General features: G+C 44.9%; 1 protein-coding gene across 10 annotated transcripts in view; it reads left to right on the top strand.

Moving 5' to 3' along the window:
* Nucleotides 1-20,672, top strand: part of SLC7A1 (solute carrier family 7 member 1) — a 79,856-nt gene that overhangs the window by 9,649 nt on the left and 49,535 nt on the right. The gene's annotated exons all lie outside the window — the stretch shown is intronic.

The raw sequence follows: 20,672 nt of genomic DNA, 5'->3' as shown, positions 1-20,672 counted from the left end.
AATTGGTGAGGAGGGGCAGAGGGAGAGAGAGAGAGAGAGAGAGAGAATTTTAGGCAGGCTCCATGTTTAGTTTGAAGCCCAATGCAGGGCTTGATCTCACAACCCTGAGGTCGTGACCTAGGCCAAAATCAAGAGTCAGACACTTAAACTGACTGAGCCACCTAAGCACCACAGTAAAACAGTAGTATTTTAAAGGGGGAAAGTCTTTGAATCAAATAGTAACATTTTGACAGGTAGAAAGAACAACAAATTATTTTAAATTTCTATTGTATTCCTGCCCTGACATCTCAGTTTGGGGCTTACTTTGTTTTTTGGTACAAATATGTACCACATTTTTTACTTTGGTACAAATCATGGTATGAATGAGTGATTTGACATTTCTAGTTTTAGAATAATTCTGTCCTGTTGAAATTAGAGTATCAGAATGTTAAAATTTTCCTGGGTTGCCTATTAAGCACTTTCACAGATGGGGTAAAATTATGTCTCTTCACATACTCTGTAGCTGATATACCATTGGAGCAGCTTGTTCTGTCCTATTGAGAATTTTGCCTGATTTGTCCAGGATGTCTCATCTTTGAGCATTAATACTGCCATGAAACACTGGCTATACATTATTCTGATTTCTAAGTTCTTTAAAAACACAGCATCTCATCCTTACCTGCAATGTAGATTAGCTTTGAAAATGGCCTTGGTCTTGGTGATTTTTTGCAGGGATGGTGAATGTTACAGCCACTCACCCATAGCTCTCCCAGGTGAGATCATTTCATTCCTCTCAGAAGGACACAGGCACTTAGTTTTCAGAGGTGTAGCGGTAGCCTTTCCACCATGCCATCCACACAGGATTCTGGAAGCCTGGTCTTTGGGAAGGCTTTCTTCAGGCCGTTTGGGATAGGACTGGTGGTGCCCGCACACTGGTTCTCCTGAGTGTGGCGGCTTTCAGACTCCTGTGGCTGCAGTCCACAATAACAAATCATTTTACACTGTGATCAAGTATGTACACAGAGACATACATACATATAGATTAAAATGAAAGTTTTCATGAAACAGCACACATTATTGTACTTGTGGTGCATTCTGATAATTTTTCTTCTTTTCTATTGCATGTTAGAAAAATGTCCTGGTGATGACTTGCAGTTTGCAAACACTGTTAGGCTTGGGCATGCTACCCTGCAAACCCACCTGCTGCTCCACCTTGGTGGCCTGAATTTCAGGTTCACTGGGCTGGCACGTGGGAGGAATTCTCTGTCCAGACTGGTTTGGACAAAGGCAGTCAGGGGGTAGAGGTTTCTTTTTGTGGTGCTTTGAGGGTTTCTAACTGAAGTGGACATTCTTGTTTGTGATGATTCCCAAGAAGGTGTATAGGAACACAAGGCAAGACCTGTGTGAGCGAGTGGGAGGAGGGGCAGACTACCTGTTGATGGTGGAGCCCTATGTAGGGCTCAATCCCAGGACCCATGAGATCATGATTTGAGCTGAAACCAAGAGTTGGACCCTTAACCAACTGAACCCCTGTGTATATAATTCTTAAAACAATTGTAAATCAAGGGAATTGGTTCTATGAACAAGAGCTTAGTAACAGAATAGAATCAGAACAAGATAAGTTGCCTACTTTGTTGAAACATTGTCTAAATATCTGTCCTTGTTTCTGGTAAACTTCTTTTATTTCTTATGCTTCTCAATAATAATAAATTTATTGTAAGGATTCAGAGTACTTAGTTTACAGTCTTTTAAAAATTCATCTGCAAGATACAAATATTACCACCACTACTGATACTATTTGAGAAGACTCCTCATGAGCTTGATATTTTGCTCTGATATATGTTAATATTATGTGACATAGGGGATAGTCTGTAATTGTAATTGCATAACACATTCCTACAAAAATCTATAACCTCAAATTTGTACAGCTAGTTTTCTTTTAAAAAACTACTTTTGTTGGAAGACATTCTTTCCAGAGGGCAATCTTGGTTGATATCAGGCAAGAAGATTCATTGGTTCTTTGAGTAATCTGAATGGAACTGTGAAGAATGTCTCACTAGTCTTAGAGTTGGATACAATTGGAATTTTGGAAATTATCGGGTGTAGTTTGTGGCAGGATTCAGGCCTAATTACTGACTCTCAGGTCTGTGGTCTGAAGAGTCAAGGCAAGGGAATTGCCACCCTAGATATCCTGGGTGATTTTGAGCAAGGGCAGAGGCTGGGGAGAACAGCACACTCTGCACAAAGTGCCATCACAATCCTGTGTTTCGCCTTGAGGATCTGCAAGGGGACTTCTTGCTGAATCACCTTAGAGAGCTGGTGGGAGGTTTGGAGCTTTGTAGGGATGTTGGCTCCCCTTAGGGGTCTCTTTCCAGCTAGGTGTATGACTGAACAAGAAGGAAATACCATTTGCCCTGGAGAGACAGTAGGAGCAAGGATAGAGGGAAGGGGCCGATCTCTCCATCCGGATGCTTTGCAGGAGCAAGCAGCATGGCCCCAATTTCAGATGAGTAATGACTCCAATTGTGGTTCTCTCCCCTTCTGCTAGAATTGCTCTTGCCAGTAGACAAGAGCTGCTCTTGAGCTAACAGGACTGCTAACAGGACTGTGTGTGTGGGCGTGGATATAGGCTCCTTTAAAATTCTGTCACCTAATAGACCCCTGCTAGGTCTAGACATCACAAGAGGCCCGCACCTACAGTTGTACACTAATAAAAATAATAATGAATAAGTAAAAATTTAAACGTACGGTTGAGACCAAGCATGTCATATTTTGTTTCTGGAAATGTAGCACTCAAAGCGAGAGACTTTGACCATGTTGTGTATGTTGGATGGGTTTTGTGATATGCTTCTTCCTTTTTTTTTTTTTTAAGATTTTATTTATTCATGAGACACACACACACACACACAGAGAGAGAGAGGCAGAGACACAGGCAGAGGGAGAAGCAGGCTCCCCACAAGAGGCCTGATACGGGACTTGGTCCCGGACCTGGGGATCACACCCTGAGCCAAAGGCAGACCTCAACCACTGAGCCACCCAGGCATCCCAATGATATGCCTTTTCCTTATTTTACTCATCGGTCTAGAAAGCATGGAGGTAGGCACATATACATGGATTGGGCAGATGTAATAGGGCCGGCATTGAGGAGAGAGAAAAGGAATGCGTTTCAGTAAGTACGTAAGATAAGTAACTTGCGTGATGTAATAATATTAGCCTTTCATAGTGTAAGGTCAAACTTGAGGTGGCTTTAAGCTACCTAGACCAGATCCTTCCCAAGGGATCTCCCTGAAGAGCAGATCTGATGTAGCAGGTCTGGGGGGCATTTCTAACCAGCTCTTGGGATCTCTGGGATAAACAGCATCTATAAAATTGCTGGAACCTCGAACTAATCAAGGAGACCTGAGCTCCCGAGGACAGGGCCTGGGCACATGTGTCTTTGTGGCTCCAATCCCTGGGGCAGTCCCTGGTGCTGCTTAGGTGCTCAAAAGGTACCTTTTTGAGAGCTAAAGCAATTATTGTCTGAAAGCCCATATGCTTCCCAGCCCCTGGGATGGGAGGGCTGTGGGGGCCCATTGGTGTACTCATTTCTAACCAGCCTGATTATCTCTTTATAGCCAACTGCAGATAGGAAGTGGTAAGTCAGACTGCAGAGGTGGGGCTCTTAACCATGGGGAGAAGTGATAGCTGGGGCCCTGGCCATAGGAACGCGGCACAACAACATACAAGGAGAAGCAAGAAGCAGATAACCACTGTGGTTTGGGATACTTTACTCTCCATTTTGGGAGACCATCTGCAGCTCTGTCCCTCAGTCGTGTCTCCCCCCCTCCCTCCACTGTAGGCTGTGTTGAGGATTAAGTGTATCAAGTGATAAGTTGAGAATATTGCCTGGTATTCAGTAAATGTGAGCTATATATTTTATATCAGGGTTGGTATGTAAATGGTTAAACTTCAGCCGTCAGGAAGGTTTCTACCAAGTGAGAAATCCAGTTCCAGAGGCCACATACATGCATTATTGCTTTGCTGGTAAAGGAGTAGGTGTAAATTAACACGTAAAGCAATTCCTCCAGAAAGACTGGGGAGTGCTCAGGAGAGGTTGCTACTTGTTCTCTCTTGGTCAGGAATTTCTTAATGCAGGAAGTGAATGTCAGGAGCCTTCTCATTAGGGGCAGGGGGAGATGCGCCAAGGGACAGGGCATGGTAGTGCCAGGGTGGGTACAGGATGTGAGGTTCCATGTCCCTTGCTCAGAAGACCTAAAACTAGGATGTCACTTTACAAAGGAGGGCACATTTTTTGGCAGATGCTCATGTGTTTAAGGCCCCTTGCATTTCCTTGTGTTTGGTTCTGAGCAGTTGTAGAAATGGATGGCCAAAGGTGAGGGGTGTTTGGGCACAAATCCCATCTGCCTCCCAGAGGTGCTGGGCTTGGCCAAGGGGAGAGACTTGCCTCTGAATAGTCGGGGAAGAACTTAGCTACTTTTGATAGACATTCAGCTAGAGGCCTTGTGCCCCATACATGTATTGGCGTTGAGGCCTTTAGAGTTAGAAAGAAGGCAAGGCAGAATGGTTTCTCAGAAAGCTTTGATGTGGTTCTGTTCCCCCACATTTCACCTCATATGCTGTGAAAATACCCAGGAGTCCTCCGAAGTTCCTTGATCTAAATGGTATTCTTGCACCTATTCATAGGGACAGAAGGGGGTGGTGAGAAGCCATGGGAAGGGAGTGTTATTAAGTTCAGTGTGTATGATTTTGATTTTTGCTATGTTGTCTGGTTCCTTGATTCATATGCTTATTAGAAGTCTTTCTGTCAAATGGTATAGAGAAACATTATTTACATTTCTTTTTTTAAAAAATATTTTTTAAATTTATATATTCATGATAGAGAGAGAGGCAGAGACACAGGCATTGGGAGAAGCAGGCTCCATGCTAGGAGCCCAACGCGGGATTCAATCCTGGGACTCCAGGACCACGCCCTGGCCCAAAGGCAGGCGCTAAACCGCTGAGCCACCCAGGGATCCCCTACATTTCTCTTTCAAACGTGGAGCTTGAGATTGCTTCTGTAAACACTTGTGAGCCAAGACTGGACTTTCTTGGGAGGTCCGAGGAAGGTGGTGGTGACGGTGGGGTCATGGCTGGGTGGGGACTGGCCCATGCCCTATACTCTGTACCCTTTTGTAGCTCCTGAATTTTGCCTTCCACATATGTTGCCTTTATGAAATCCCATGATGGCATCATGTCTTTGGGACAGTCAGGTTTAATTTAATGGTGTTTCATACAGGAATGTAGAGGGTGGTTTCTAATTACCCTATTTATACTCTTCAGGCTCTAGAAACCTGCACATTCTTTGTCTCACCAGGCATTTGTGTGAAAAATGCCTTTTAAAGGAGGTTATGGAGGATCCCTGGGGGGTGCAGCGGTTTGGCGCCTGCCTTTGGCCCAGGGCGTGATCCTGGAGACCCGGGATCGAATCCCACGTCGGGCTCCTGGTGCATGGAGCCTGCTTCTCCCTCTGCCTGTGTCTCTGCCTCTCTCTCTGTGCGACTATCATAAATAAATAAAAATTAAAAAAAAAATTTTAAAAAAATAAATAAAGGAGGTTATGCCATCCAGTGCAAGTTCTGCTCTCCATGCATGTCTGTATATTGTCTGAACACGATAAGAGGTAATTTGTACAATAGAGGATGTTTTTATGATTGTGCAAGGAAGTCCAATGTGGTAGAGGGGCAGGATGAGCTCTAAACATGGCTCGATGAAAGGTTATTTGCGCCTGGAGTCCTTTGTCTTTTGCTTCCTAGCCACAAAGTCCCCCTGGGGACTCATCGCATCTTCCTCTCCAAGTACCCCAAGTACCTGCTCGCCCCCTGTCAGTTAGACATGGCCTGGAAGTCCAGAGGCCTCCATGCCACTGGCCTAGCCGTGGACTAATGTGATTCTGGGCAAGGTTAATAAGCACTCAGGGCCACATTTTCTTCTTCTGGATTCAGAAGAGATTGGATCAGGATATTTTCTTTGGGATGTCCAGTCCTAAGCAGGAAGCTGGTGACATTCCATGATTATGGAGCTGCTGAAGAGCTCCATGCAGCTTGGTGTCCATACTGTAAAAGTAGGTGTGGAGTGGGAATAGTTGTAATCAGACGTAGTGGGAAACAGAAGGTCTGGTGTTAGGTTGGTGCAAAGATCTTGACTAAGAAGTATCACTTTGCCTGTATTAGCTCAGAAATAATGAGCCAGGCTACTAGTGCAGCCAGTGGGGGAGCACAATGTATAAGTACCCAGTAACCAGCATCCACATAGTCTACCAGACTCCCACTCCTTCCCTCTTAGGAATACTTCAGAAGAACCCATGCTGGTCAGAATTTTGTGTTTCCTAAGTGCATCTCTGGAAAGAGTGAGCAATCTTGGACCAAGTGTTCCATGGTCCCATGCAGGGCTTGTGGATGTTTACCCATAGACAAGAGCAAGACCTTCCTAGCAGGGGCAGCCAGTTGCTGGTGTCAGGTGCTTGGCAGCAGCATCCTGTTGTGTGAGGCGTCTCCTACAGAGGTTTTGGAATGTTGGGACAGGCCATGAGAAGCTTCAGTCCCAAACTACCTCTCTAGGGAAAAAGCTTGAGAGAGATGATTTTCCAAAGGACTAGCCAGCCATGCACATCAAAACATACACAGGCCCCATCAAAGGAGAAAAACTGCAGGCTCGCTGGTGTTAATCCAGCCAGCTTGAGTTCAGAATGCACTCTCAGCAGCAGCAGCAGCGAGAGCGGTCTTCTCCTGGAAACGGTGCTTCTGGAAAAATCCTTCCCAGTATTCTTGCTTCTGCCTTTCTTCCACTTCCTCATATGTCTCCATAGTGGAATAAAGAAAGAGGTCTGAAAGAGAAGGGGCAGCAGGTTCTTCCCTGCTACCGGTACCATATACAGAGAAAAGAGCACACATGACTTTTTTTTTTTTAAAGATTTTATTTATTTATTCATGAGAGACACAGAGAGAGAGGCAGAGACACAGGCAAAGGGAGAGCCCAATGTGGGACTCGATCCCAGGACTCGGGATCACACCCTGAGCTAAAGGCAGACGCTCAACCGCTGAGCCACCCAGGGGCCCCACACATGACTTTTTTTTAAAGTCCGCTGCTTTTGATGGGCTGTGACAGGGAACTTGAAAGGCCACTGCTTTTCCAGCATTGGGGAATCTTCAGGGTGCACAGAGCACCTGATTTCCAGGAGGAGAGAGCAGTTGAGAGCTGATGGTCCTGGACTTGCATTTCTCTCTGCTCGGGAGCAACCTTCCTTTTGCCGCTGCTCCTCAACCCTTGCTGCATTCTGCGATAGACTAGCCTGGGTGCAGACCATGGGACACCTAGCACCTTTCATGGGCTTCAACTTCAAGGGTCCCCTTCTTAAGGGCGTTCTGCCCAAGGTCCTTTAGATTTGTCTTAGTGGACATGACCCAGCTGATGACCAAGCTGCTTTGATGTGGAGATGGATTCATATAAAAATAACACACCGGTGTGTTGAACAGTGCACACTCAGCCGTGCCATTGAGTTCACATAAGGTTCAAAGGAGGACAAAGGATGGCAGATAGTCAAATTTGCAAAAAAAAAGACTTCACTTGTACAGCTGAAGTTCAGATGTCTTAAATATCTGCTCTCTGGACAGAAATCCGATAAGGGTTGTATTACAGAAGAGGGAAAATTTCTAGTCTGTAAGCCTCAAAGAAGCCTTTGCTTATGTTTGGGAATGGAGGGGAGTTTGTAAGAGGGTTGACTGGAAGATTTGGGACTGTCCAGTGTGGCAATGCCAAGGGGAAGAGGTGTGATCAGAGTTTGAAACTCCCTCCAGGCCATGGCAAGGTGAGCCGCAGATTTATCAGCCAGCTCTGGAAGTCAGAGTTTGCCCCTTGTCGGGACTTTCAAATGTCTTAGAATGCGAGGCAGATAGTGCTTTCTGCAGCTGGTAACAAATTGACAGAAGCAGAGGGAGTAGAAGCGGAAAAGGGAAGTGGGCTCAAGAAGAATGTTGTTACTGATAGTTGGATGGAGCCAGGGGTGTTTGGAGTTTATTACCAGTCTTTTGCAAATGCTATCATGGGACATGCCTGTTTACAAACAAAGCACACTTTGTGGCCAAAGACAGGACTCTTGGCCAGAATACACCAAGTTTGACCAGGATGTTATTTCTTATGTTCTTGGCTCTCCAGATCTGGGCTGTGTGGCATTTTGGAGAGAGGCAGGATAAACTCAGTGCCTAGGGTGCCCATCTGAGTTGTCTTATTCACATTCTGTGGTCCTTGTAAAGTGAGATGCAGCCCCAAGATGGACACAACCCCGTCTTTGAACCAAATTCCAGAAGATTTCCCTGCTCTCTCCTGGGTGTTTTCTTCCCCTTACCTGGGGCCTCACTTCTCCAGCTGTGCTATGCCCTCCACACAAGGGGCTTGTGGCTGGCTCGTGCATTTGGCTCCAACTGTGGGAGCCCATGAGTGAGTCGCCCTGCTCCGGCTAGCCCTGCCTGAGTTGGGTCGGGGTGTGGAGTTAAGAGCTGGAATCCAGCCAGGTCACTGGCCAGAGGTGTGGAGAAGGCCTGGGATGCCATCAGGAGCAGTCTGCCCTGGATTGGAAGGTGGCCTCGGAGGAGAGGCACAGGAAAGGGAAGCCTCCAGCCCCATCCGACTGTCAAGGTCACTGCCCCTTTAACCAGAGCAGACCCAGACATTATGTATGGACTTTTATTTGAATTTTAGAACTGACCTTGTGTTTCACTGTTGATAATTTGTAAACTTTCACATTGGCATTAAAATTGAGGTCAGTAATAGATCAGCAGTGGACATCACAAGACAGGGCAAAGGCTCCTCTAACTTAGATCTACCTGCATAGGCTTTGGTGCCAGGAAGACCTGGGTTTTTTGGTTTTGGCTGCAGTGCTGCCTCGGGATAGGGACCTGCTCCAGGCCTCACTCTGCTCATTATTCAGACAAACACCAGCTTCCAGGGCATCTGAGAATCCAGGGAGTGGCCGACCAGTGTTCCCGGCTCGCAGCTCCATGTGTAGTAGTTAGGCAGATGTTTGTTCCCTGTGTATGTCACTCCCCATTTTTCTGTGTACCTTCTAATGGTGGTAGAGATGGTGCATTTGTTGTCAGAAATGCACACCACGGTATACACCCCTCTAACAAGGTTCCTCAGGAAATGAACAGGTAGGGGAGACCTTCAGAGCAGGTGCAGACAGCCCTGAAAAGCTCAGCTCCTTTCCAACTCGGGACACTCGGCAGCTCCACAAAGTAGACATTTGACTTGAAGGTGGTATTGTTGGTGTCAGCCTTTGGAAAGTAGGGAGAATTTGGGACCCCAAGAAACATGTCGGTTGCATTAACTACTTCCTAACTGTGAGAAAATTGGTCAGTCTTATCTCTCCGAGGTAGCTGGTAGTTCTTTCTACCTGCAGAATGCATTTTATTTCTTGTCTCTGCCAGTCTCACGAGTTTGTGTTCTTATTCATGGGAGCAGAAGGCAGCATTGAGCATTACTGATGTTTGCTGAAGATTAATAGTAAAAAGCGTATCTTCAGCTCTGCATGAGGAGCTGTGGGGTCCTTCTTTGGAAGTCGCTAGGCAGTGGCCGATGGCCAGAGCTGGCACCAGTGTCCTCCACATCAGGATGGAGATCTATTCCTTTGGACCAACTTTGAAAAAATTAGTACTAAGAACATAGACTCCGTTTGGAATTTAAACCTTTCAGGCGTTGCTGCGAAAAGCCTTTGATTTAATTTGTATATAAACTCACTTTCAGCTTAAGTCTTTTAACCTCGTCATAAAATACCTCGAAGTCTGGTGGCAGAGGCATAGAGTGTTTGTTTTGTGCCAAGAATTAGCATATCCATAAGCTAAATACAGCTTTCACTTTGTCCAGGCACAAGTTGTTTGTAATTTCTAAATTTGGGGCCTTGTAGCAGAGTGGAAAGTTCCACAGAAGCAAAGCAAATAAGGGGCTGGCTCTTTAAAAATTCAAAATATACTGTGGACTTATCCGAAGTTAGAAGCGGTATACAATACTCTATAAAAATATATGTCCCCCTTTTTTTTGAAGTTTATTGTTTTAGTAAGGCGTCCCTGGGATTTCTTCCAGCACAGATCAAGGAAAATTGGTGCAGGGTTGAAAATACTTTTATGTTTAAATAAGAAAATGGTGTTGTTCTTAGATGTTTGTTTGATTAAGCGCTCCCATAACTAAAGAACAGTTACAGCAGTTACATAAAGGGGCATAGAAAAAAATGCATTCTGAACTAGATTCACTTTAGTTTGGGAGGTGGTAGCCTTTCTTCTCTCCTTTATGTGACTCTCAACATGTGCTTCATTGGGTACAGTAGCAGGTGTTTTTGTTCATTTGTTTGGTTTAGGCCCAGCACAGATACTTGTGATTCGTACTACAAATAGTCCTCAGCTGACAGACTGGAGAGCAAAGACTACTAGCTACTGTGGTGACTGCCACCAAGTCTTAAGATTTACCGTAGACTTGCATTTTCGATAATCATGTAAGAGTTCAAGTTTTTAAAAGAAGCTCTTTGAGAAGTATAGAATTCATTCATTCATTCATTCATTTGGCAAATATTGCTTGTGTGCCTCTGTGTGCTAGTACCGAATTACCAAAGTGTTTGCCCTTATGGGGCATAATTCCTTGGGGTTCTCAGCAGATACTGTGTAGTTGCAAGCAATTGGCTGAGGACCCTGTTTTTTGTTTTTTGTTTTTAACAATGAATCCAACTAGAGTGAATGCCATGCTCTCACCACCTACTTTCTGAAGACTGAGCTCTTACTACTATACTAAAACTGCTCACAGTTGCTTCTTTTTCTAATTAGATTCAGTGATCTGTCATCATTCTTCACCCTTGTCTCTCTGAAATAGCTAATATGGTTGGTCGTTCCCATTTCCTGCAGACTCTTCTTTTCTGGGTCTGCTGCAGGAACTCCCTGCATGCACAATGTGTGTGGGGGAGTCACCGCTCACTGCTAGGGCTGTGGAAAAGCCTTTGCCCAGAGGCAGTCTGCGGAGATAGCCCTGGGCAAGGAGTGGGGGGTGGGGGTGGGGGTGAGGTGTTCAGGCCTGAGCCCTCAGCACCAAGCTAGGGTTATTGGATTTACCAACTAAAAATACTGGATGCCCAGTTAAATTTGAATTATAGATAAGCAGTGGATGCTCTTCTAGCATGACTCCTTTTTGCTAAAATAAGTATTTGTTGGCACATTTGGGACACAATTATGATACACTTGGAACATATTTACACTAAAGCATTAGTCTTTGTTTGCATAAAATTCAGATTCAACTGAGTGTCCTGTATGTGATCTGGTAATTCTCTGCCAAGCTAACATGAAGACCCTCTGTGTCATGGCTCCTGGCACCTTTGAAAGGTGAGGGTGTGGCCGGTAGAGAAACTTCTTTCTTTAGGAAGCCCATCTGCTTGTGGACTCTTTTTAGAGTTGCTCTTTCCTCTTTATTCCCTCCTCAGCTTTGCAGAATGTGCTTGTTCTCCACAGTCTCTTGCTCGTCTCCTTGTCTTCCAGGGTGCTCTGTCCCTGTCAACACGCACCTTTCCCTGGGAGGCCCCATCCAGAGCCTCCTCGTCAGATTCTGATTCGCTCAGCTGCTTGCTGGACACACCAGTGACCTGAGGATATTTTGACTCTGTTTGTGAATGTACACATTTTCTTTTTTTAAGATTTTATTTATTCACGAGAGACACAGGCAGAGGGAGAGGCCAGGACCCCGGGATTATGCCCTGAGCTGAAGGCAGATGCTCAACTACTGGGCCACCCAGACATTCCAAATAGACAATTTTCTTAGCAATCACAGATAAATTTTAGATGAAAATATTTCCGAGTGAGCTTCAGTTTAACTCAGTTACGTTTTTTTGGGCACAGATAAACCACTTAAATTTTGCGTTTTTTTTTTTTTTTTTTTTTCTGAACGCATTCTCATTAGGGTAATTATTTTCCATTTATGTTTTCAAGAAAGATTTCCTGCATCTGTCAGCCCTTATCTAATATAGCCGACTTTACTCAGTGTAGTTCTGCCACTGTGTGTTCTGGGTCACTTCTTCCAAGCCTGGTTTTTGCCTACATCCCATTTTGCAGAGTTGAATTCTTCATGCACGATTTGGCCTCTGTCATCTATGTGTATGTGTTATTGTCTCTTGATGGTATGTTTGGTCTACCGTGTGTGGCTAATTCTCTTCTCTCTTGTGCTTCTGGCCCCTTGGTATATTACGGATGGGAGCAGAGAGAGACCGGTGGGCCCAACTGGTCAGGGCCATGGCAACTCAACGAAGGCCTTGCCCTCCTCAGCCCTGGTGCTTCCAAACCCAGACTCAGGATTGGTCTCCCAAATTTGTTTATTTGACCTCACTACTTGAGCAGCCCTCCGTCTCCCCATCAAGCGGACTTGAGGTGTTAAGAGTTTGCTTTGACTTGTCATTATTCCCTCCTCTAATAGTCAACCATTTATTGCATCCTGTTGACCCTTCTTTTCCCTCTGGCACAGGCATCTTCCTCTTTCGCTCCACTCCAGCCGTGACCTCTGTGGTGATGGCTTTCAGTTCCCTGCCCTCCATCCATCTAAAGCCCTCAAGCGTGTTCTCTCTGTACGTTCTTTTCATATTTCCTTTCTCCCCTGTTAAATCACAGGCCCTTCTAGGCCAGGGACCTTGAGGCTTTCTCCGTGCCCTGCAGTTCCTAACAGGGTGCAAGCAGTGGAACATTCAGGAAGTGCCACTTTGGATGAAGGATGGTGCTCTGCCCGCAGGGCCCAGGGCAAGGCTGGAGGGCTGCAGAATGGGGCTTCTCAGGGCAGGGGTGTGACCCAGTAGGGCATCAGGTGGTCCAGCTGTGGCACCTCCTCACCTGCCTGTGGCACCTTGTCCCCCCCCCCCGCCCCCCCCCCCCACACACACAGGTAACCCCAGCACGGGGAGACAGTGCCTGCCTGGCTGCTGGCCATCTGGCATCCTTCCCAGTGACATTTCTCTCTGACCTTTCCTTTGAAGAAGGGTTTTGAAGCAACATTGTGCATGCAGAGGTCAACAAAGAAGTGTGGATGATATGCTGACCGAATGTGAGTTAAAAGGCAGGAAGTGAGGCTGCTCTATACAACCAGGTTGAGGGGATGAGCCGAAAAAAATGCCCATGAAGTAATTCTTTAATCATTTGTCTTGAGAGACGTAAAGTGGGACATGGAAAACAAACATTTCCATTCAATGTATACACAGTTCGGCAAAACAAATAACTGGGCTTTGTGAGTGTCCAGACCTCCTGGGAGGAGGAAAGCGGCCCCTTGACTAGGCGTGCTTCCCCCCACCCCCGAGGTCAGAGTGGAAGAATCAGAGGAGCTGCCCCTGTGGTAGAGCAGATAGAGCAGAGCATTTTCTTTTTCTCAATGAAAGCAAAAACTTCCACATTTGGCCCATGAGCCAGATGGATGAAAAGGTCCCTGGGGTGGCATGGTGTCATCCCGGGGAGGGACCCTCAGCTGGCACCACTTGACTGCACACTTTAAAAGGAACACCCAGGGGATCCCTGGGTGGCTCAGTGGTTTGGTGCCTGCCTTTGGCCCAGGGTGCGATCCTAGAGTCCCGGGATCGAGTCCCACGTCGGGCTCCTGACATGGAGCCTGCTTCTCCCTCCTCCTGTGTCTCTGCCTCTCTCTCTCTCTCTCTCTGTCTATAATAAATAAATAAATCTTAAAAAAAAAAAAGCAGGGGTAGCACTCCTCAAAAAAATAAATAAATAAAATAAAAGGAGCACCCACTGAGCCTTGCCGGCATCTGAATGACACCCCGAGATTAGGATGGCTGTGGTCGCCGCCAGCCCCCGACATGCATGCTGCAAGAGGACATCCGTCTTCGTGCTACAGAAACCAGGATACTTAAGTATTTTAAAATAAAAATTAGTGGCTAAAAACTCAGTCATTATTGATTACAGTGTTTATATAAAATCATGTATTTTACATACATTGGCCATGTTTATTTTTTTTTAATAGTTCTAAGCCAGTTTAAAGATCTCTAGGCAACAGCCCTGAAGTCTTTTACCATCTGAATTAGGGTAGATAGAAATAAACCAGACAATCAACTTAATTTTATGTTTTAAGCTATATATTTGCATAATGCCTTGTCAATTACTGAATACCTTCATTTTATAAAAGCACAGTTATTTTGAGTACTTAATCTTCACTTCACAAGCTGGCTTTTAATAAGATCTCTTGTAAATTAAGATGCTAATAAAAATAATAGCAAACATATAGCACTTACTATGTGCCAGGTGCTCTCCAGTGCATTGCACATGTTAATTCATTTGAGCCTCTCCCAAACTCTGAAGTAGCTGTTGCTACTATTATCCTTGTCTTACAGAGGGGATAAAAGGAACCCAGTTTTATCTGAGAATTTAATTTCTATCTTGCCTCTCTGCTCCTTGATTTTCACAGTAAGGAAAAGGCAGGGATTGGGTGAGGTGTAGATGAGTTAAGTAGTATCCTTATTCCAGTTTTCAGAGAAACAGAGGAGTTGAATGACTTGTTCATGATTGCACAGCCAGGGCCAGGTAGGGCTTCTGATTCCTCAGGTCAGTGAGCAGGTGTAAAATGGCACATAGGAAAATTTTTTCCCACTCAGCGTGACTTAAAATCAATAACGTAGCTTAATAGGAATTTCCAGGCCTTCCTACCCAGGTGCAGAGAATATTCAGAAGGACCACTGCACACAGAAACCATTTCATCTTATGCCATAAAGACAGGGTGAGGGACTTCTGGGTGGCTCAGTGGTTTAGAGCCTGCCTTCGTCCCAGGGTGTGATCCTGGGGTCCTGGGATCGAGTCTCACATCGGGCTCCCTGCATGGAGCCTGCTTCTCCCTCTGCCTGTGTCTCTGCCTCTCTGTGTCTCTCATGAATAAATAAAAAAAATCTTAAAAAAAAAAAAAAGACAAGGTGAATGCATCTGCTTAGGGACTCGCACTCAGGTAGGAGGTACTAGATTTTTTTTTTCTTTGTTGGCCGGTCCAGGTAATGTGATTTTGTGCATGAGGCTGTGTGGGAGCTTACCTGTTATGTCAGGAAACTTTCTGCCCTGGGGTCCTGACCTTGTCCTTATTACCTGATTTGTTTAATGTGACTGGGCCTGCTGTGCATAGACTGGAAGGCGACTTTGCTGTGTTCCTTGGCGGGGGCGTCATGGGGGCGGGAGGTGTTGCTGGCCAGCTAGGGAGGTGGCAGAGGTGGCTTCAGGTGGGGACCTGGCTGAATGAAGAGGGAGGGGGTGACTCCCACATCAACCACTTCAAGCTCTGACAAGCACCCACAGATTCTGAAGCTCAGTTTTTTCATTTATAACATGAGGATTGATTGATGATCTGTGCATCTGAAACACTGGGCACAGTGTCTGTGACATACCAGCTGCTTAGATTTTATTAAATTACGTTGAAGACTGAAAAAGAAAAGCCTTTTTATAATGCAATGCTGTTGTTCTAACTAATCACTAGAATCTCTCTAGGCATTTTTGAGACCATGCTAGGTCTTGGGCAGCTCACATTGGAGGAGGAGGGTGAATCATCAGGTGGTCCAAGGCCCCATCCAGCTGTGCAGTTCTATAATAGAGGCATTGTGTTTGGAGGAGGCCTGGCCTGCCCACATTCCCGAGGTGGCAGAAGCAGCTGCAGACATCCAGAGCTCACTCCCCCTAAGGCCAGCGTCATCAGAGCCATTGCAGGGAACAGATGGGACTCTCAAACTGGGTGATTAGTGGTAAATTTAGTAAAGCAACTGTTTACAAAGGCAGGGCCAGGGTTAGGGGTGGTCCTACTGTGTTAGTGGTCTGGGGTGGCCAGGGGGCCCTGAGTGGCCCAGCACCCTAGACCTGGAGGGACAAGGGAAGGTTTCGTGACCACAACTGGCTTTGTTGGTGTGGGGTAGGGGGAAGACCTTCTGTCACAGAGCTTCCATCCTCCTGCTGGCCCCAGAGAGCTCAGTGCATTCAGGTTGGCCCCCGGTATGTAGTGGAGGAGGGTGAAGGGTGGCTCTGGGGCAAACAGAAGAGAAGCTGATGTCAGGCTTTCGAGGACAAAGACCATTTAGGTGGGTTGTGGATCCTTACATTTTGATTTGCTTTCAATAAGACACAATTCTTAAAATGTTGAAATGATTAGACAGAGGCCCATTTTGAAAGGACTTAAACTGATGGCTTCTTTGGTAAAATTCCTTCAGTTACTTAGAATTCTGGAGACTTGCTTGCAAGCTTCCAAATCATTCAGTGTGTTTGGATTTGGGTTGCCTCATTAGTAAATAAAGGTATAGATTAGATCAGGGCTTAGCAAACTGGTTTATAGAGGGCAGGTGGCAAGTGGGTTAAGCTTTTGGGGCCAGATGTGGTATTTGTGGGTTTTTTTTTAAGATTTTATTTTTTTATTCATGAGAGACACAGAGAGATAGAGGCAGAGACACAGACAGAGGGAGAGGCAGGCTCCATGCAGGGAGCCTGATGTGGGACTCCATCCCACGACTCTAGGATCACGCCCTAGGCTGAAGACGGCGCTAAACCGCTGAGCCACCAGGGCTGCCCCAGATGTGGTATTTTGAATAATAATCTTTCTCTTCCTTTTTCCTCCTCCTCAAAAAAAAAAAAAGAAAAAAGAAAAAAAACCTGTGAAAAACACTTTTAACTTGTGATTGATACAAAAGTAGGCCAAGGGCCATAGTTTGCCAACTTGTGGACTAGGTCTCTGTTTCCCTAAGAGCAGTGTGTGTGACCTGTGTGCAATTTTAGGGAGTGCACAAACATTTTTTTCTTAACATGTATTAGAAAAAAATAGAGATGACACGTTTGGAGCTCACTGCCCATACTTGGCTGTAGCCATCAGGTTTCTGCAGGAAATGGATGGCATTTCATTGGATAATGGAGCAGAGTTTAATATTTGAGTCCAGATCATTTTGGTGGTATTCCATTTGAGCATAATACAAGGGTTTCTCCAAAAATACTTAAATTATGGAAGAGGTAGATTCCTTTAAGGAAGGATGTTGTAAATAACAATATGCATGCTACAAAGATACAGCCAAAACTCATGAAGGAGGTGTGAGAGTAGACTGGTTTAGAAAGTAGTAGATCGTCCTGACTCTTTCCTACCACTGGCATTTCCTGATAATTTCTTATTTGGGAACTGTTGTACACAGATGAAAACGTGGTCAAGAAGTGGCTCAAGAAATTTTGTGTGAGTTAATGGGAGAAAACAAGAGGACAGAGCCATTTTTAAATTGAATCCCAACTGGTACACATGGCAGATGTGTCTGGTGCCTTGCCCGCCTTGCTCCCCTCTCCTGGGGAGCATGGTTCCCTGGGTGGGAACCCTTCAGAGTCATAAATCACTCCCTGCACATTAGGTTTCCCTAACTGTTCCTGTATAGAATTGTACCAGCATAGCCAGCTATTTATTTAGCCCCAGGAGAACAAATTAAGTCTATCAAAGTACAGAAATTCAGAGGCCAAGGCTTGCAAGTGCTTGCTTATTTAATTCCCTTTGGTAATCACTAGGCTGGTGCAGGCAGGCTCCTCTTTCCTGGACCTGGGCCACCTTCCTGGCCACATGCAAGGCTCATGTCTTTATAGGCTTCTTCAGAGCTGCCGCAGGGTTGGGGACATGTCCGTGGGAGGAGAGGGGCGGGCTGACACCTGCCTGCAGTGAGCTGTACCCAGGGCTCATAAATGCCCAGGAGAGGAGTATGAACTCACTTGTCAGGGGTGCCTGGGCAGACAAAAGGCTGCCACCAAGCCTCATGAGCATTCTGAACATTCAGTGCAGAAAGTATTCCAAAATTTGCATCCCGTATGTTTTTCCTACCAGCTCCCCAAGTTGGGCATGTCTTTTCCCTGCCTCACGGTGATTTATGTGTGCTGGTAGTGCACCTTGATGATCTTTGGAAATTCTGTGCCAGTGCTAAGAGACCTTACTGATGTTTTTACTGCCTGGTGGTCTTTTACTTCTGATTACCTATTAAAGTCTTCCCATTTTCTCTGAGATCCTGGACCACATAGGCATAGAGTGAAAGGTGTTTCCCCTGTATCCTGTTGAATACCTAAAAGTTAACCTAAAAGCTTAACTAAGTATATTTAACCAATGCCACTCTTCCTTAGTTTTATTGTTCATGATGAAGAATCTGTGCTGCGTGTTAAACCTGGAACTTATGTTTGTAGCCCAACAGAATAAGAAAAGGCCCAGTGCTTGCAGGGAGAGTGTATTAATAAATAGGAGCTAATTTCACGTTGGTTAAATGCTCAAAGCAAAATGACTGTTGCATATAATAAATGGCTTGTACAGGGAGGTGGAGCTTCTCTTACCAACTGCAACTAGCACTATAATTATTGATTTCTGGGGGGAAGTGTTAGAATTTTGATTTGAAATGGAATTAAAGTACATGGAAAAAGTGCTGCTGCTGCACACAGGGTGCATAGAAGTCCTGGAATCTGCCCAGGCGCCGTTCATAGAAAACCGTGCTGTAGTAGTCTCTGGTGGATTTTGGGCTCCTCTTAGCTTTTATTTATTTATTTTTTGTAACAGCTTTATTGAATACAATTTAATACCATAAAGTTAATCCATTTAAAGTATAAATTCAGTGGTTTTTATTATATCCACAGTAAGGCAACCATTAGTACAATTTCAGAACGTTTTCATCACTCCTAAAAGGGAAGCATTAACAGTCACTCCCCATTCCCTTCTCCATCCCCACTCCAGCCCTAGGCAGCCATTGATCACTTTCTGTCTTTGAGAGATTTCATATAAATAGAATAACACAGTATGTGGCCTCTTGTGACTGATGTCTTTCACTCAGCCTGGCATTCTCAAGGTTCATCCACGTGGTAGCATGTGTCACTGTTTCACTCCTTCGTGTGGCTGAGTGATAATCTGTTGTATAGATGTTTTGTGTTTTATTTATTTATCATTTGATGGACATTAGGGTTGTTTAACCGTTTTTTTGGCCATTCTCATCATGCTGCTGTGAACATTTGTGTACAAGTTTTTGTGTGGATACATGCTTTGATTTATCTTGATTATATAAAGAGTGAGTTGCTGGGTCATGTGGTAAGTATGTTCAGTTTTTTGAGGAATTTTCTTAATTAAAAAAAATGAAGTATTTTTTTAGTATACATTTTTAGGTGTACATTTCAGCAGCATTAAGTACATTCACATTGTTGTGCAGCCGTCACTACATTCCTCCTCATAAGTTTTTATGAAACAATCAGCACCATCTCTTGGCCCCCAGAAAAGAGAAGTAACTTCAACTTTGACTTGGCAAAGGGACTGATTAACAAAAAAGAGAATCATGAATATAAGGGATCATGTTTTATATTTATTGAGTATCAGGAGAGTGTTGGTACACTCTCCAGTATAGGGCCAAAATTGGTGTGCATATTTTTAGGAAGAACCATCCCAGAGCTAGAAGGGATCATGAAGAAGGTTTGCGTAGACCATTAATGGACCTTGTGCTGTTGGGACCCCTTTGTACTGTTTCACACCTTCAGATTCCATGTCACTCAGCCCTGTCTGGGGAGTGCCTGCCTTCCTCCCTTAGCCTCGTCAGGCCTTGACCTTGACCACTGCCTCCTCTGACCATTCCATTTTGGGTCTGTCGCTCTGAAATGCCCCCATGTCTCCTTTCTCTGCTGCTCATTTTGGAGAACAGCCTGGAGTTTTTGTATTGTATTCATGTATTTCACAAGTACCTCTTTTTTCTTTCTAAATATTTATTTTTATAGAATTTATTTATTAGAGAGCATGCTCAGGGGGAGGGGCAGAGGGAGAAGCAGACTCCCCACAGAGCAGGGAGCCAGATGCAGGGCTCAGTCCCAGGACCATGATCCGGGATTATGACCTGAGCTGAAGGTGGATGCTTCACCGACTGAGCCACCCAGGCGCCCCTCTGTTTTCGATCATACATCACTTCCTCACTGGCGAGGACTGTATTTTATTAAATTCTTTGGGTTCAGTTACTGGCAGAGAGAAATGCAAATGTCCAAAGTTGGTAGGTGCTGCAGTCTACTCCCTGTAGCTTGTTAGTGCGATAATTCTTTTAAAATATTGACAAACCACATAATTAAGAGCTGATTATTCACACATCAAACAATTGTTCACTTCAACTGGAGAATTTCCTAAAATAGCAGCTCCCCCTGGCTGCATTTATCTATTTGTATAGCTCATTAGCTATTTGGCGGAAAAGTTTCAAAATGCCAACCAGGAGCCAGTGCATTTGCAGAATAGGATGAAATGAAGACAGAGTGTTTCTGAAATGATGTCACTTATTCAGGGACAGTCTCCCAGGAATGTATTTACTTTACAATGTATGGGATCTGTTTATATGCATAATCTCAATTTATTACTATTTTTAAACAATTCCATGAGCTTAGTAGTAGTTTCCTTTTTGGAGAAGTAAGGAAACTAAGATTCAGAATAATTTGCCCCAGCTCATTGAACTGGTCAGTGGTTGAGTAGAGACTGAAACCAAAGTCGCCTTGAAGACCTGTCTTCTGCATCCTCGTTCCCTCGCATCTCTGTGTTTGCTAAGTGGGAGAATCCTCCTTTGTGTCTGATTAAAGTTTTACTGTAATTATGTGATGGCCCATTGCCCTAGGGGACCTATTACACTCTCATGTAGAGTTTCAGGAGTATTAAAAATAATGGAG

This window comes from Vulpes vulpes, chromosome 9 (assembly GCF_048418805.1).
Source record: "Vulpes vulpes isolate BD-2025 chromosome 9, VulVul3, whole genome shotgun sequence".
Taxonomy (NCBI): Eukaryota; Metazoa; Chordata; class Mammalia; order Carnivora; family Canidae; genus Vulpes; species Vulpes vulpes.
Note: the sequence above shows the minus strand (reverse complement) of the source record. Positions and strands in the feature narration are given on the sequence as shown.